Raw genomic sequence first — 16,448 nt, 5'->3', positions numbered from 1 at the left:
TCTCCTCTCAAATTTGCCACGCCGTGATTGGATATCACATGGACTAACGGCAAACACTTAACGGAACTGAACCTCAATGCCCACCTCCCTTCAACGACGAATTTTTTGCGAGTTGGTCCTCGTGAAATGCATATTTAAATTGACGAAACTGTGAAGCGGCAGTAGTGCGCCAAGCGAGAGTAATCAATAAATAATTACTCTCGCGGAAATCAGCAAAGCTCATCGGAAGCGAGGTTCAGAAATGCAATGTGCATACAATTTGCGTTTAATATTTGCAAATCCTCGCCTGGTGGAATGTTTCTTTTGTGTCTTTAAAAAAGACAAAGTTGAATTGAAATAAAATGAGTTCAAGGGTTTGAAAAAGTCATACACAGCTAAAAAAGTAGTAATTATTAAAAAAAAAAACGTTTTGACAGTGCTCAAGAACCTGTCGGAAGATTGTTATGGTACCGAGGTGCTTGGCACCCTTTGAAACCGAAACTTGGCTTTTCAATTTGAATTGACTGAGTGCTCGGCATAATCTGACTGAAATTGAAATAATAAACTCAAATATAGGGAAAGCTCAGTAAAACATTTCCGAGATAAATATTTTCGAAAATGATAAGGCGTCCAAACGAAAATTGCTGAAAAATATCATTTTGTAGTGAATTGGACATGATTTAAAATTACAGGGATACTTTATTAATGTAAATGCATTTTTGTTCAAATTATGGCCATTTTTGGGAAATCCGATACAAATATTTTCATACATAAGCTGTTTGGTTCATGTATGGTGTACACGCCATTTTAAGAATTCCTACGATGTATTTATATTTTAAATGTTTTTTTTATAGGTTTGGGTAAATCTTTGTCCATGGATTAGATTTAATATTTTAGAATTTGTATCTTGAGAAAAAATATGTATCCATAATATTTATATTTCACATTTAACTTTTTAACACACTTTTTTTTTATATGTTCAAGAGGATGTTAAAAGACAATTTTCAAGCAATGACAAAAAAATTATTCGCTCTACAGCATTGCAATGGCGTTCTCTATTGCGAGATTCCTACTCAAAACTAGGTATCCAAAGGCTTGGTTGTTGAGGCAATTGCAAACCTCTTTTTACACCTTCAGCTTTCATCCACCCCGGGATTCGAACTGACGACCTTTGGATACTGCCTAACAGCGACTCCACCGAGAAAGGACCCAGGGAGACGACTCCTACACCTGGACTGAGCTATCGACCTAACCTCTAGGTTAGACCGGGACCAACATTTACTTCGCTGTCCGATGGAAGGCGCCATCAGACAAATTTCGTCTCAAAATTTGCCACCGGGACCTTCTGGGATAGAACCTAGGCCGACTGGGTGAGAGGCAACCACGCACCACGGTCCCAGTCAATGACAAAATTCAATAGCATTTGGCGGTTTTGCCATTTTTTTTTATTTTTTTTTGAAAACCTTAACTAGATAAAAATATTTTTGTAAAACTTCATAGTTTTAATGGAAATGGTGCATTTTCCTGCGTTTAAAATCAAATTAAACATGCTGAACTCTTTTAAAAAGATATTGATTTTTTATGAAGCACCAATATGCAGCACAGCAAAAAAATCGTGAATTAAAAAAAATATTTTTAGAAAACAATTAGACAAATGTAGTAAAATGCATTTTAAAACACTTTTTTCATCATAATGTTGAAACCTTGACTAGTTATTCCAATGTTAACATCATTTTTATTTTTTGCCCCAGCCCCCTCCCTTTAGCTTCGGTCAGAATCGAGAGAAATTAACTTCAAAACATAATTTGCATCGGCCTAATAAACAATTACATATCTTCAAAAATAATCTTCTTATGCAAATCTTGTTTTTGTGATAAAATATTAACCCAAAAATAGTTTTTAGACTGTTTCTATATTTATCAAATTGTTCTTGTGTCGAAAAAAAATGTAAAATATTACATCAGGAACTTGGAATTTTTCATCAGGTTCACAATAATACACATTTTTAGGTAAAATTACTAAAAAAAATAAAATTCAACCATCCATATTTTCAGCCAATTAAAATTCAACATTTTTCTTTGTACATCAAAAATTCCTCTCTTAAGATACAGATTCTAGAATATTCAGAAACCTTTTTTATATGGATAACTGCCAAATTTGCAGGGAAAATTATATGGACGAACCAATGACGCTAAATGATTCTTTGGTAATTAGGAAGGCCCGTTTAAAATTTAAGGAGAATTTTGGAGAATTGATCATTATTAGTCTGTACAGCAACATTTGAAGGTACCTTATCTTAAAAAATAACAAAAATATTGTTGTTTCCAGTTAAAAATTATGTTGTTGCCAATTTTAAAAAGTGCTGTGAATATTACTTATAAAAAGTTGGTTTTGTACAGCTTCTTAAAATCATTACTCATAATTAGGCTTAGTGATTTTACACGCTCAAAAATAGCAAATTTCACGGGGACCTCAATTTCAAAAAAACAAATTTCACGGAAATTTCGCGGAAAGTTAAAAATGTTAAAATAACTCTGAAAATCTTATGTTTAAATCACAGAAACTACTTTTTATGCTTCATTATATATTATTATTGAACAAACTTAAAAAAAACTTCACTAAATTTGATCGTGACACAAAAAAATCTCTTGATTTTCAAAAATGTTTCCACTAGGGTGTCCAATTTTCCCGGGTTTTGAATTTCCCGGGAAACGGGAAAAATATTTTTGAAATCCCGGGAATTCCGGGATCCCGGGAAATTTTTAAAGCTGTCATAAAATCTATGTTTTCATAATATTTGATATGTTTTCAAGCTTGAAATCATAGAATAAGCAGAACAATAATAATTAGTGACAATCTACACTTCAAACTAAACAAGGACGACCGTTTTGAAATAGATTAAAAGAAATAAAAAAATGTTTTTTTATCCTCTGTTGTGCTTTGCATTTTAAATGAACTTTGATTTTTAATTCAAATGTGATTCAAATTAAATAAGTATTTTAAATGAATATATTTCTTTTATATATTTTTTATATGACATGACTACAAAAACTCGAAAATTTTCTTTTAAAATGTCTTAAAAAAACAATAAACGACATCAAATAAAATGATTCCAGCCTATGTTAAATTTTAGATAAGTTTTGAATTTCTTGTTTTATATAAAACATATTTTACAAATTATTTTTATGTTACTACCGCCAACTGATGAACATCAGGACTACAGTCTGAATAGGTACAGGAGATTTTAGAGGAATATAATTGGAAATACTAGGAATTATAATGATCTGTTCATGTTTGAACCGAAGTCATTATGCAAAAAATGGCTTCAATAGCTGTCTTAATTCGTTACATTTGTCCTGATTTGCCCCAGATTTTGCTGGTATTTGATGAAAAATAATTTAACAGGATATTTTTTTAAATTTAATATCCTAAATATAAGTAGATATAATACTCTTTTTTTATTTTTTTGAGATTTTAATGCTTTGAAATTCGTATCGCTTACTATGTATTCTACTGTTCATCTATTTCTACAACCAAATCTGAATTTTCTGACCAAAATTTGTATTTTTTTTTCAATTCCCGAGCAGACGGAAATAACGTGGGAATAAAAAAATTTGATGTTTGAAAATACTAGGCCAATAACATTTTATGTTATTTATAACAAGTTTTGCCGTTATGTTTTTTTTTTGTTATTGGATTGTTATTGTAATAACAGACTAACATCATGTTTAGTTATTCTTCGAACAAATCTTTGTTATTATTTTTTGTTATTTTAACAACTAGTCCGATCATCCCAATAACAGTTGAAGGTATTCTTCCATAGCAAAAAATGTTATTCTTAAGTTGTTTTGGCTTGCAATCAATATCATACCAATAACAAATTTTGTTATGATAACATAAACTGTTAGTAAACTCTTATGCAAAATTGGATTTTGCAAGAATACTCCATAACACTTTCTGTTATTTTAACAGTATTTGTTATTGAAATGGCATGAATTTAGTTATTACCGTCTGTTCGGGTTTCGGGATTTCCCGGTACAAATTACAAAAAATCCCGGGATTCGGGAATTCCCGGTTTTTGAAAAATCCCGGGATTTTTGTCCCGGGAATTCCCGGGATGGACGCACTAATTCAGATGAACTCCACAAAACGGGTGGTTTCCTTGGAACCCTGTAAGTCACACTCACAGCGGAGTCACTTTCATTTGGTACCTTGAAGCGTTAATCTGTTTCACCTGTTCCACCCTGCGCGCTCAAGTTAACGACACTGGTTGACTGCGCTAAAATAGCATAAAAAAGCTCGTAGCAAGCTCATTAAGTGCCGGTTAACCACCCTGCTCTCAGAGTTTCCGCTCCCCGGGGTGATGACCATCGCCTTTGCGCGTTCATCAGCAGTCAACAGTTATTATCAGCAAGATGAGATTCCTCCCCGAGGGGCAAAAGCTGCAAAAAGCTGCACAGGAAAGCTCACTAGGGAGCGAGTGAGTACGTTGAATAATTTAAACCGGGGGGCCATTATTATTTAGATTTTTTAAAAGTCAATTTACATGAAAATTAAATACATACCTGAACGACACACACACATGCTCACAAAAGTGTGCAAAAGACTCACGCTTTCACGTCTAGAGAAGGTTTGGGCAGGTTCCTAAGTAAAGGAATAAAAAGTGCTTTCGGTAGGGAAAAGTACAACGGTCTTTCGCCACAAATTTGGCAGAGGGTGTGGTGTCCTGATGGGTGAGCAGAGCACCGTGTCTGTGGTGGATCACACTGCTGATGCTGCTCTGATGGTTGCCCACAAGTGGCTGAACCGCAATGAAAAAAAGTAGTCCTCTGCCAGGATCTGGAGCAGCCCGGGTGGTTCACTTTCCCGACGTATTTAATCAAAAACGCGTAGGGTTTCCGGCAAAGTAATTGAATTTTACAAAAAAAATAACAAATCAATATTACTGATTATAATGTTATTGATTCGGAAAGTTGTCACAAAATCAAATCAAAAAATTTATAATCAAATTGGTAACTCTAAACACCCAAGCACAATATGTGTGGCACAGCAGCCCACAAACTTGGTTCCCTCCACACTGTTAAAAATGCTAAAACAAACGGTAGAAGGGAAGCAACTACTGGCTGGTGGATCACAGTTTCCCTTGGTTGCCACGGACGGAACCGATCTGGCCCAAAAACCGTGGCCAGTTTATTTCCCAATGAAACGTGGTTTGGCCGCTACTCCGGGCAAGCTGTAGTTCCTCGCAGCAGAATGGATACAAAAGAATTCTCATTTGCAACGGCCGTGTGTGAACTGGTACAGAGCAGAACGCTGAACTTGGTTTGGAATCGGGCAAGTGTAGGTCTTTTTGGGTCTTTAAAAAAACTGTGTGATGTTTTTTAACATTTATTTTATTGAAATAATTGATTGGGGTATCCATCACATTTCTGTTGCATTTTTAATACAAAATTTCAAATGTCAGAAACTAGAATTTCTGACACTTCCGGGAGTTGAACGCTCTTAATAAAACTCCTCCAAAAAAAATTCTGAAATACTTTACCAAAGAAATCAGAAAAAAATAACTCAAGATTTTTGATATATTTATTTGCCATTTTTGAATCGACAGCTAGCATAATTTTATGGCAATTCGTATGAACGAACTTTTATTGCAATAATAATAATAGTCGTAAAGGAAGTAATCAAATGATAAGATTTAGTCGAATAAAACAAACAACAAAAAAAGATTTTCGAAAAACAAGCAACTATTTAGAAGAATTGCTATATGGCGAGTTTATGAAAGATTTACCAAAAAAAAATTCGGTATTTTTACAAAAAGTTAACATTCTAGCTATGAAAAATCCAAAGTTTCAAGTGTTATGTTCAATAGATAACGAACCGCATACCTGTAAAGTTAAAAATGTGATGGGAAATCCTTTTGTATCAGCAAAAAAAATATATTCTTGCAGTTGTCGTTTGAACCCATGCTTTCATTATTTTTTTTTTGTAAAGGTTATAAGTTGAAAATCAGAATGATGCAAATAAAAAAAGGCGGCAATCATGCCCATGAAGCCATTCCATTTGGCAATCGGATTATTATTGAATATTTATTCAATCAAGAAGTTTAGTGTCTAAATTTAAAAAAAACTGTTAGCCACTATTGCTAGAAGGATTTCGCGAATTTTAAGGGCGCGGGATTCAAATCGATGACCTCTGAATTGTGAATCCAGTGCGTGGTCCGATTGATCCACATCAAATTCATTTCAAAAATACTTTTTTGTTTGAGTTAAATTCTATTTTGTTTCAAATTATTAGTTTTCCGAATCAATTTATAATTTCATTGCAAAAAATACACAAGAAAATAAAATATGTTCTGTTTTGTAAAAAATTGTAATAAATTAAAAAATGGCATCATATGCAAACACTAAAGATATTTAAAGTACGGAGCAGTTGTTTTCTTTGCTAACTGAAAATTTGAAATGTCTTTTTATTAGAAGCATGAGATAAATAAAATTAAAAAATGAAAGTAAAAGTGTGATATAATATGTTCAGTGATAAAATTGTATTTTAGAATCAAATAACAGAATAAACAAATAAGTCGTGCAGCAAATTAAGATCCCTGCAAGTATTTCAAATGTTAGCAATTCTCTACGTAATCGGCCAATTTTGACAATTTTTTTTTGTTTTTTTTTTACTGGGCTCAAACTTTGTGACCAAAGAAGCTATTTTGTGTCATTGGTTATCCCAAACAAGTCTCCATAAAATTTTGGCAGCTGTCCATACAAAAATGGTACGTAAATATTCGAAAATCTGTAACTTTTGAAAGAAATTTTCTGATCAATTTTTTGTCTTCGGCAAAGTTGTAGTTGTTGTATTGATGAGGGCTGTTCAGAAAAAAAGGTACACGCAATTTTATTTTTTGATTCTTTAATTAACTAGTTTTCACAAAAACTAAATTTTCCAAAATCCGTATTTTTTAGAGATTTTTTGATATGTTTAAGAGGACCAAAACCCGCAACTAATGAGCTCTTTTGACCTAACTTTTTTTAGGTAAAATTGAATGTGAAACTTTACAGATTTTTGATAAAGTACTCCGTTTTCAAGATATAGCCACCGAATGTTTGATTTAAGTGGAATATTTGCAGTTTTTTGATTCTTAAAAAAGTGACCATGAGTGACCATTTCTGAAGACCTTTTTTTCTTGAAATGTTTAGAAAATTTTCTATACAATTCTTGAAGAGACATTAAAGATTAGACCTCTGGTTGCTAAGATACAGCAGCTTAACGAAGAAGAAATAGGAAAATTGAAGTTTTCAAAGTCTAACCCTCTATTTTCTAATGCCGATGTCTCAACAACTAATGTTCCGATTTCCAATGTTAAAAAAATCAATATTCGTGAAATTTTCCGATCTTTTCAAATATTTTCAAATTTTTATGAATCAAGCATTCAAAATAACGTCCTGAAAATTAAAATCTTATATCAACTAATTAACAGAAATATCCGTTAAAATTTACAAATGGCTTTTTTTTAAAACAAACTGACGTTAAAAAGTTACTTAATCCACCGTAAGGTGGTTGAAGCCTTCCTCACATTGATATAGTTATATTTTTCATTTGATAGGGTTGTTAGATCTTCAATCTTTTGGGTTGTTAGAGAGGTCTTTTGATTTCCCACCAACGATGAACCGGACAATAGATCCGGACAACTTTTTCATATGAATATCTGAGATCTCGCCTCTGATAAGTGTTTAATTAACACTTAAGTGCTCATAACTTTTGAAAGTGTTATCAGATCTTCAATCTTTTCAGCGCGTTGAAAGGGTCTTTTTATCACATATTTAACAATGTGTCGACAAATATTTGACCTCCAATAATGATAGATCCGTACAACATTTTCATCAAAATATCTGAGATCCGGCTTCAAAAAAGTTTATAAATAACACATAAGTGCTACCACCGGGTATACCCTTTTTAGAATCTTCCGGGTTTGGCTAAAACCGTTTTTTAGTAGAAGTTTTAAAGTACTTTACAAAACTTTAAAATATTAACTAGGGTCTTGTGGGACCCGAAGACGGATTGAATGAGACCAGAATGGTCCAAATCAGTTCAGCCAGGCCGGAGATAATCGAGTGTCTACGCACAGACATTTGCTCAGAATTTGATTCTGAGCTGATAGGTTAACTTGAAGGTGGGTCTACGAGGTCGAATAAAGATGTTCATTTTTCGAGTGATTTTACAGCCTTTCCTCAGTAAGGTGAGGAAGGCAAAAAGATGTGCTGTTAATAAAAATATTTATTTTGTCATTATAAATAATATTTCCAATAAATCCGTATTATTTGAATACGTCCGTTCAAAAATTCAATTGGTTGAAACCAAAGAATTTAGTAAAAAAAAACATAATAATTGTGTTGAAATTAAACAAAACAGAACAAACATTGCAATTTATTTGAAATATCTATCTAGGTTTTTACAAAATGTTAGATTTCATAATTCGAAATGTTGATCTCGAACCTTATTTTGAACTTTTTTGAAAAATGGCCGTTTTTTATTCTTTCTTCAAAGTTTCTCCAAATTATCAGAGGGCAGACAAATTACTTTTTTCCCCAAAAGCATTACTTTTCAAATGGCACCATATGAACTGAAATCGGTTTAAATTACGTGGAGTTATGATTTCTTGAAAACATGTTTTTTGCACCATTTGCAAAAAAATAGATTATTGGAACAACCCTATCTTGGCAAACCAGGAATTAAAGATTTGCTATAAATCTAAGAAACTGATACAAACATGAGACTTGTTCAATTATAAGATTTGATTTGAAACCAACCAATTTTATTTATGTTAACTATTATAAAAGAGTATTTTGAAAAATCAGCTCTACCAAAAAAGCCTCACTGACCTTAAACAGCTGGAGGGAAAAAGTAGTATGAAGTCAGGCGATGTACAAAACACACACACACGAAGTACTTTCGATGCACACTGCACGTGACGTTTTAAAAAATATATTCCCATGGCTCGCCAAAATTGTGGAGCCACTTTTCACCACCAACCCGGGGGAAGTCGGAAAAGCTAGTGTCAAATTTTCCCAGCCCAGCCACATCACATGAACAGAGAAAGAGAGGAAGAGCGATTGTTTTTTTTCTCTTTCTCTTTCAGATTTGCCACAGGACTTCCGCATTTGGCTGGGTGGTGGCGTCGTCACCATAGAAGTCACAACCCAATTGGAGGGAATTTTTTTTCGCGCCGTGCAATTTTGAATGTGAGGGACCACGTCAGGCAACGGAACCAACAAAAAAATGGTCGGCCTGTGAAGTGACTGAAATTTCAACCAGGGGACCGATAATTTGATGGGTTTTTTTTTCGAACATAAAATTTGGGTCTTCCGCTTCCGTGGTGGAAACGGTTTCGATTTTGGTATGAAGGCACACAGTTTACGGAGGTTTAATTGGTACTGGTCGAGTTCAAAGTCATATTTGACAAAAAATAGGAAAAAATGCAAACTTATAGGAAAAAAATGTTTAAAGAATTGTGTTCAGTTTTAAACAATTTAATAACATTCCAGGTTTGAATTGAGTCTATTATTAGTTACGCTGTTTTCAAAGATTTTTTGAAAAATTAACTCCTTGATTTTTCAAGATATTTTTCCCTTACATGCCAAAGGAAATATACAATCTGTGGAAACAACAACTAACCTGAAAGAATAAATTCTCTCTTCCATCTTCATTCCCTCAACTCTGTACATCCCCTCAAAGGCCTTTTCCCCACCATAGAAACACAATTTTCCCGGCGCGATTTTCCTCCGACGCGACAACGACAAGGCCGCGCGCGCCCCACAGGTAATTAACACTTTATGTGCTTCATCATTAGCCCCCACCCAGCGGAGGGAAGAGATTACACACGGAGCCCTAGTTGCCGCAAAAAAAAAGAGCAACCTGAAGGGAAACAAGAAAGAAAAGCCTGTTTCCCTCTGCTGCTCCTTTCTGTTTTCAGCACGAGGCGCGAGTGTGTCTGGAGACTTAATTTATGCCTCCCTAAGCATAAATCCTTTTCATTTGTATTGTCACACACTCGCGCGATGTCACTTGTCGCGGAAAAAATGTATTAGGGATGCTTTTTAAGAAAAAATTGTAAACCCAAAAATAGATTTAATATAGTAGTTTATGCAACAAGTTGCAAAAAGATGATTTTTTCAGCACGAGTCGTACATTTATCCAACGAGGTTCACCGAGTTGGATAAATACGAAGAGTGCTGAAAAAATCAAGTTTTGCAACGAGTTCCATACAACATTTTTTGCAATTCCGAAAAACACCCATTGAGTGAAATTTTATATCAAATTTTCATGTATTTTGTCAATAAATCGTTTGAATCAAAAAAATGTTGAAAATTGTTACTTTTCGAAACAAGTGCTGAAAAGTTCAACTTTTCAGCACCCATTTCAGTGCTGAAAAGTAGAACTTTTCAGCATTTATTTTGAAAAGTGTTGCTATTCGATTCTGTTATTTTTGGTACAGAAAAGTAGGCTATTTCGTCGTTCAAGAAAGACAGGAAAAGTAATTAGTTTCACGACGGAATTGCAAAAAAAAAATTTCGTAACACCACTAAGAAATATATAAAAATTGTTTGACTACCCATTTCCCCATTTCTCCACTTACAAGAAAAAAAAAGAAGAATCTATTTCGTAAACTAAGCATTAAAAAAGATTTTTTAAATATGTTTTGATCAATATTTTAATTAGTTTATGTATTTCGTTTAGAAAAGGTTTCGTGCAATAAAATATAGACATACAAACAAAAATTAAAAATTAACATCATTCTTGTTCCACGATGATTGTAACCAAATCAATAAAAGTTTAAAAAAATATTAAACGGAATTCACGTATAGTGTGCTTGAATGCTTTGTGTCCTTTCAATCCTTATTCGTTAGAGGCATTTCAACCTGGAATCTTTTACCTTAAAATATCAAAACAAGTATGTCCATACCTTATTTCAAGCGCAAACTCCTGGCCGAACTCAACAACCCGAATCAGTGATACATTTGAGAAAATGTGTAGTAAATTTGAGAAAATTAGCATTAATTTATTTAAGTTAAGTGAAATTTAATTACTCCATCACTAAGTGAAGTCCCGCCACAATGTAATGAATTAAAAGGCACGTGCCTTAAATAACATGAATAAATAAACGAAAATAATAATAATAATAATCATAATAATAATGGGTAATTATCTACCAACTCACACGAAATCGGGAAAAGTTGCCCCGACCCCTCATCGATTTGCGTGAAACTTTGTCCTAAGAGGTAACGTTTGCCCCTGATCACGATTCCGAGGTCCGTTTTTTGATATCTCGTGACGGAGAGGCGGTACGACCCCTTCCATTTTTAAACATGCGAAAAAAGAGGTGTTTTTCATTAATTTGCAGCCTGAATCGGTGATAGGATAGAAATTTGGTGTCAAAGGGACTTTTATGTAAAATTAGACGCCCGATTTGATGGCGTACTCAGAATTCCGAAAAAAACGTTTTTTTCATCGAAAAAAAAAACACTAAAAAAGTTTTAAAAATTCTCCCATTTTCCTTTACTCGACTGTAAAAAATTCTGGAACATGTAATTTAAAAGAAAATTTAATGTACTTTTCGAATCTACATTGACTCAAAAGGGTCATTTTTTCATCAAGAACAATTTTTTTCGTTTTAAAAGGTCGTGTTTTTTCTAACTTTGCAGGGTTATGTTTTAGAGTGTAATAATATTCTACAAAGTTGTAGAGCAGACAATTACAAAAATTTTGATTTATAAACATACGGGGTTTGCTTACAAACATCACGAGTTATCGCGATTTTACGAAAAAAAGTTTTGAAAAAGTTACTTTTTGCGTTTCTCTTTGTTTCGTCGTCCGTGTCTGTCGCGAGTGACGATGAACGGCCAGTGATCGACAACGACCAACTTTTTCAAAACTTTTTTTCGTAAAATCGCGATCACGGGTCCCCCACAGACCGTTATTATGAAAAAAAAAATTTCCACCCAAACCAATGATTGGACATGGTTCCTGGGACCATTATGCACCTCTGGGCCGAGTTTCAAAATATTTGCTGGCAGAAATTTCGAATACGGTCAGTTTTAGTGTTTCGAGTAGAAATTAAGGTGAAAACACATGTAAAATGCGTAGAAAAAGATCAAAGTTTCAATGTTTTAACTTCAAAACATTACTGGATATGGTTTTAAATTGTATTAACATGTAGCAGAATGATATAAAAACGATTAACAGCTCTGACTTAGCCGGATTAAGCCTAAGTGAAGTGACTTAAGTATATTATTTACAAGTTTATGCCTTAATATTTAAAAAAAACTAAACAACTTAAAATGGGGTGACTTTGAGCCAAGGGGTGACATTGTACCAAATTTTACGATTTTATAATAGCCAGATAGCTTAACAACAAGCTCGATAAGCTTGAATTGCAAAGTATAATCGTTGCAAATATTGTTCTTAGATAATGTTGTCCTCTGCCATAAAAAGTTCAATAAGTACGAAACAATAAAAAAACATATAAAGCTTTAGTTTCATAAGCCTTACCGTTTGACCCCGCAAGAGTTTTAGGACACAAGTCACATTGAAAACTTACTTCACCAGTACATACTTGACTATACCGGGTTCGGTGGTAGAATGTTAAACGTGGTTGCCTCTCACCCCGGTTTGGCTGGTAATGTTGTAGAGCGAACAATTTGATTTGATTTGATATTTAACTGTACTATTTTCATGTTTTCATAAGATATTCCAGGCTTGTTAACAAATTTATTGTGTTTTCACATTGGGCAGAAGTAGGATTTGTTTTGTTGTATACATTATTAGTGAACGTTCTTGATGATCAACAATATGTTCTATTGAATTCTAACTATGAGTGTATCAACATTAATTAAATCAATTATAAAATGTTATTTTATGACGATAACCGAAATAATGAAAAATAATTGGTTGGTTTGAAATATTAATCCTGTGGGAAGTTGTGTCATTAAACTTTTGCTAAGTAAAATCATTATTACACAGGACAACAAAAATATAAGAGCTAAATGATAGCTGGAGTACTCTCCGGATTTCATTCGTAAGGTTGAAATTTGTAAACGATTTAAAACCAAAAAGAACAATTTTATTCTAATTGATTGCACTGTCACAAACTTGCCACGTCACAAAATTTGTTTCCCTAATATTTTGATTGTTTTAATTGATTTCAGTAGGAATTGATTTAGAACTGAAAAATGTGAGCATCATTTTCAAATTTGGAGGATTCCAGGAGATTTTAAATTTATTTTAATTAATTTAATTTTAAATCAACAGGCTTTATTCAAACAGAATAAGCAGATTAGCGTAGCAATATCATCAAATTGCTTTGTGGGAACATAAATAGACCAAATTAATCCGTCTACAAATAAATAAATTAACATAAAATTCAAGTTTATCAATGCATTCTTTATGCGTTTATTGGTACAATGTCACCCCTTGGCTCACAGTCACCCCATTTTAAGTTATTATTGTGCAATCTAGTTTTCCTTGTTTTCACCTTCATTTCTACTCGAAACACTAAAACTGACCGTATTCGAAATTTCTGCCAGCAAATATTTTGAAACTCGGCCCAGAGGTGCATAATGGTCCCAGGAACCATGTCCAATCATTGGTTTGGGTGGAAATTTTTTTTTCATAATAACGGTCTGTGGGGGACCCGTGCGCGATAACTCGTGATGTTTATAAGCAAACCCCATATGTTTTCATATCAAATTTTTTGTAATTGTCTGCTCTACAATTTTGTAGAACATTATTACACTCTAAAACATAACCCTGCAAAGTTAGAAAAAACACGAAATTTTAAAATGATTTTTTTTTCTAAATGAAAAAATGACCCTTCTGGGTCAATGTAGATTTGAAAGGTATATTAAATTTCCCTGGAAATTACATGTTCCAAAAATTTTTACAGTCGCGTAACGGAAAATGGAAGAATTTTTAAAACTTTTTTAGTGTTTTTTTTTCAATGAATAATAGGTTTTTTCGGAATTCTGAGTACGCCATCAAATCGGGCGTCTAATTTTACATAAAAGTCCCTTTGACACCAAATTTCTATCCCATCACCGTTTCAGGCTGCAAATTAATGAAAAACACCTCTTTTTTCGCATGTTTAAAAATGGAAGGGGTCGTACCGCCCCTCCGTCACGAGATATCAAAAAACGGACCTCGGAATCGTGATCAGGGACAAAAGTTAACCCTTAGGACAAAGTTTCACGCAAATCGAAGAGGGGTCGGGCAAAAAATATTTTTAAATAAATAAGTGTCTAGTTATCGCGATTTTACAAAAAAGTTGTGAAAAAGTTGGTTGTGCCGATCATGTCCGTTCATCGTCACCCGCGACAGACACGAACGACGACACTAAGAGAAACGCAAAAAGTTACTTTTTCAAACCTTTTTTTTTTTCGTTAAATCGCGATAACTCTTGATGATTACAAGCGAGCCCCTTATGTTTTCATAACAATTTTTTTGTTATTTTCTGTTCTACAACTTTCTACAACTAAAAAAATAACACAGCAAAGCTGGAATTGATTTTAAACGAAAAAAAATAAATTTTACCTTTCAGGGTAAATATAGATTTGAGAAAAAAAAATTAAAGTTTCGTAACGGAAAATGTAAGTGTTTTAAAACTTGTTTCTGTGTGTTTTTTTTATCAAATCGGGCTTTCAGTTTTACATAAAAGTCCCTTTGACACCAAATTTCCAAATCTTCACCATTTCAGGCTGCAAGTTATTGTAAACACGTCTAATTTTGAATGTTTCAAAAATAAAGGGGTCGTACCAACCCTCCGTTAAATGGAAATGGAGCTCGGATTCGTGATCAGGTACAAAAGTTACCCCTTAGGGCAAAGTATTACACAAATCGAAGATGAGTCGGGGCAACTTTTTCCGATTTCGTGTGAGTTGGCGGAGAATTACCCATATGGCAATTGGTATGATTAAACAAACTATGTTCAATGGCTCTTAATTTATATTTTAAACCAAACAAATAGTTCAAAACAAGTCGGAAATGTGTTCAAAATTAGTTTTTTTTTTAGATTTAAACAAACAATAGAGAATGAAAAATAAGTTTGAAAAAATGCCGAAAGCCAATATTCTGAAAATAAAGGTAAAGAAATGACCACCCCAACCCAACTCGCTCCAATTAAACAACACCTGTGCAGGAGGTAAACCAGCCCGTAAAATTTGCAAAATGATTTAGCGTGACATAACTTTTATTTCCTTGCCCTCCCAACAATTTTCCCACCCATCGACACAGCCAGAAGAAGTCCTTTGACAAGAATCCAAAGCAAGCAGAACAATTAAATTTGATTGTGTGCCAGATATGGTAAAGTTGGGTGGGGTAGATTGGGGGCGCACTTTCGCCATAATTTGTGATACACTCACTTCTGAAAGTCTGATACCAACCTCCTTCTCTCCCGGACCACTGGAAAATGAAGGGAGAGGACGTGGGGGAGAATAATTGCTACACTTACCTGAATTGATGTCACTTTGGCTGTCTAATTTTTTGGGCTAAAATGAAGTACGAGGGGGGGAGGGGGGGGTGAGGGGCTTAAATTTGACTGAAGTTTCGATGTTTGCACGTGTATGTGTGCGTTGGTAAGTGAGAGATTTGTAGTGGCAATGTGTGTGTATGTGTGTGTCGTGTAGCACTAATAATACAAACGGTACCTAATTAAAACGTGACATGATGACGGTGTAATAAGGGGCTAATGAAAGTGACAACCATCGCGCGAACGCCGGAGATGAGTAATGGCGGCGGCGGCAGATCAACTCGGTGATGGAATGAATTATGCAGAGGAGGTTCGGGGAGTGTGGAGCCCAAATGAAATGTGGTACACTACAATGATGATGATGACGATGATGAGTGTGGTATGAATGTAATTTGCAGCAACCAAAGCAAACGCGGTGCCATTTGCGGCGGTGACGTATGAATTATGATGTGCCATAATAATTGTATTTATAGCATGTTTAATTAGTTGGAAAAATATCCACTCTCTACACCACGGGTGATGCTGTAATTTCGTGGGATTTACTTAACAGTTACCGGTAAAATAACTATGACTATCGTTGACATGCAAATGCTAGTTTGAATTGCTCAATTTTGCGTGATAATTAAAATTTATTAAGTGCTAACCACCATGAGTTTATACAGGCCGGGTTTTTGTACAACTAAAAACAAAACATAATTTAAAACATGTTGAACAGAACACAGGCTGCAAAACTCTATTATTTAAATACAAAAGCAAATAAAGGTAGACTTTGCATTGCCATTATATGAAATAATAATTTAATTGATTTTGAGAATTTATTTTATTAAGTGCATAAAACATCAAAATTTATTTATATAGCATAGAATTTTTTAAACATTCTTCTTCATGATTCTGATTAATTCGTAGCAATTCATATCCATATCAGCAGACAAAACTATTTTATTAAAATTTACCT

General features: G+C 33.8%; 1 protein-coding gene across 1 annotated transcript in view; it reads left to right on the top strand.

Moving 5' to 3' along the window:
* LOC119766396 overlaps positions 1-16,448 on the top strand; it is a 48,532-nt gene that overhangs the window by 16,111 nt on the left and 15,973 nt on the right. The gene's annotated exons all lie outside the window — the stretch shown is intronic.

The sequence above is a fragment of the Culex quinquefasciatus genome, chromosome 2 (assembly GCF_015732765.1).
Source record: "Culex quinquefasciatus strain JHB chromosome 2, VPISU_Cqui_1.0_pri_paternal, whole genome shotgun sequence".
NCBI classification, from domain to species: domain Eukaryota; kingdom Metazoa; phylum Arthropoda; class Insecta; order Diptera; family Culicidae; genus Culex; species Culex quinquefasciatus.
This window is presented reverse-complemented; position numbering and strand designations above follow the sequence as displayed.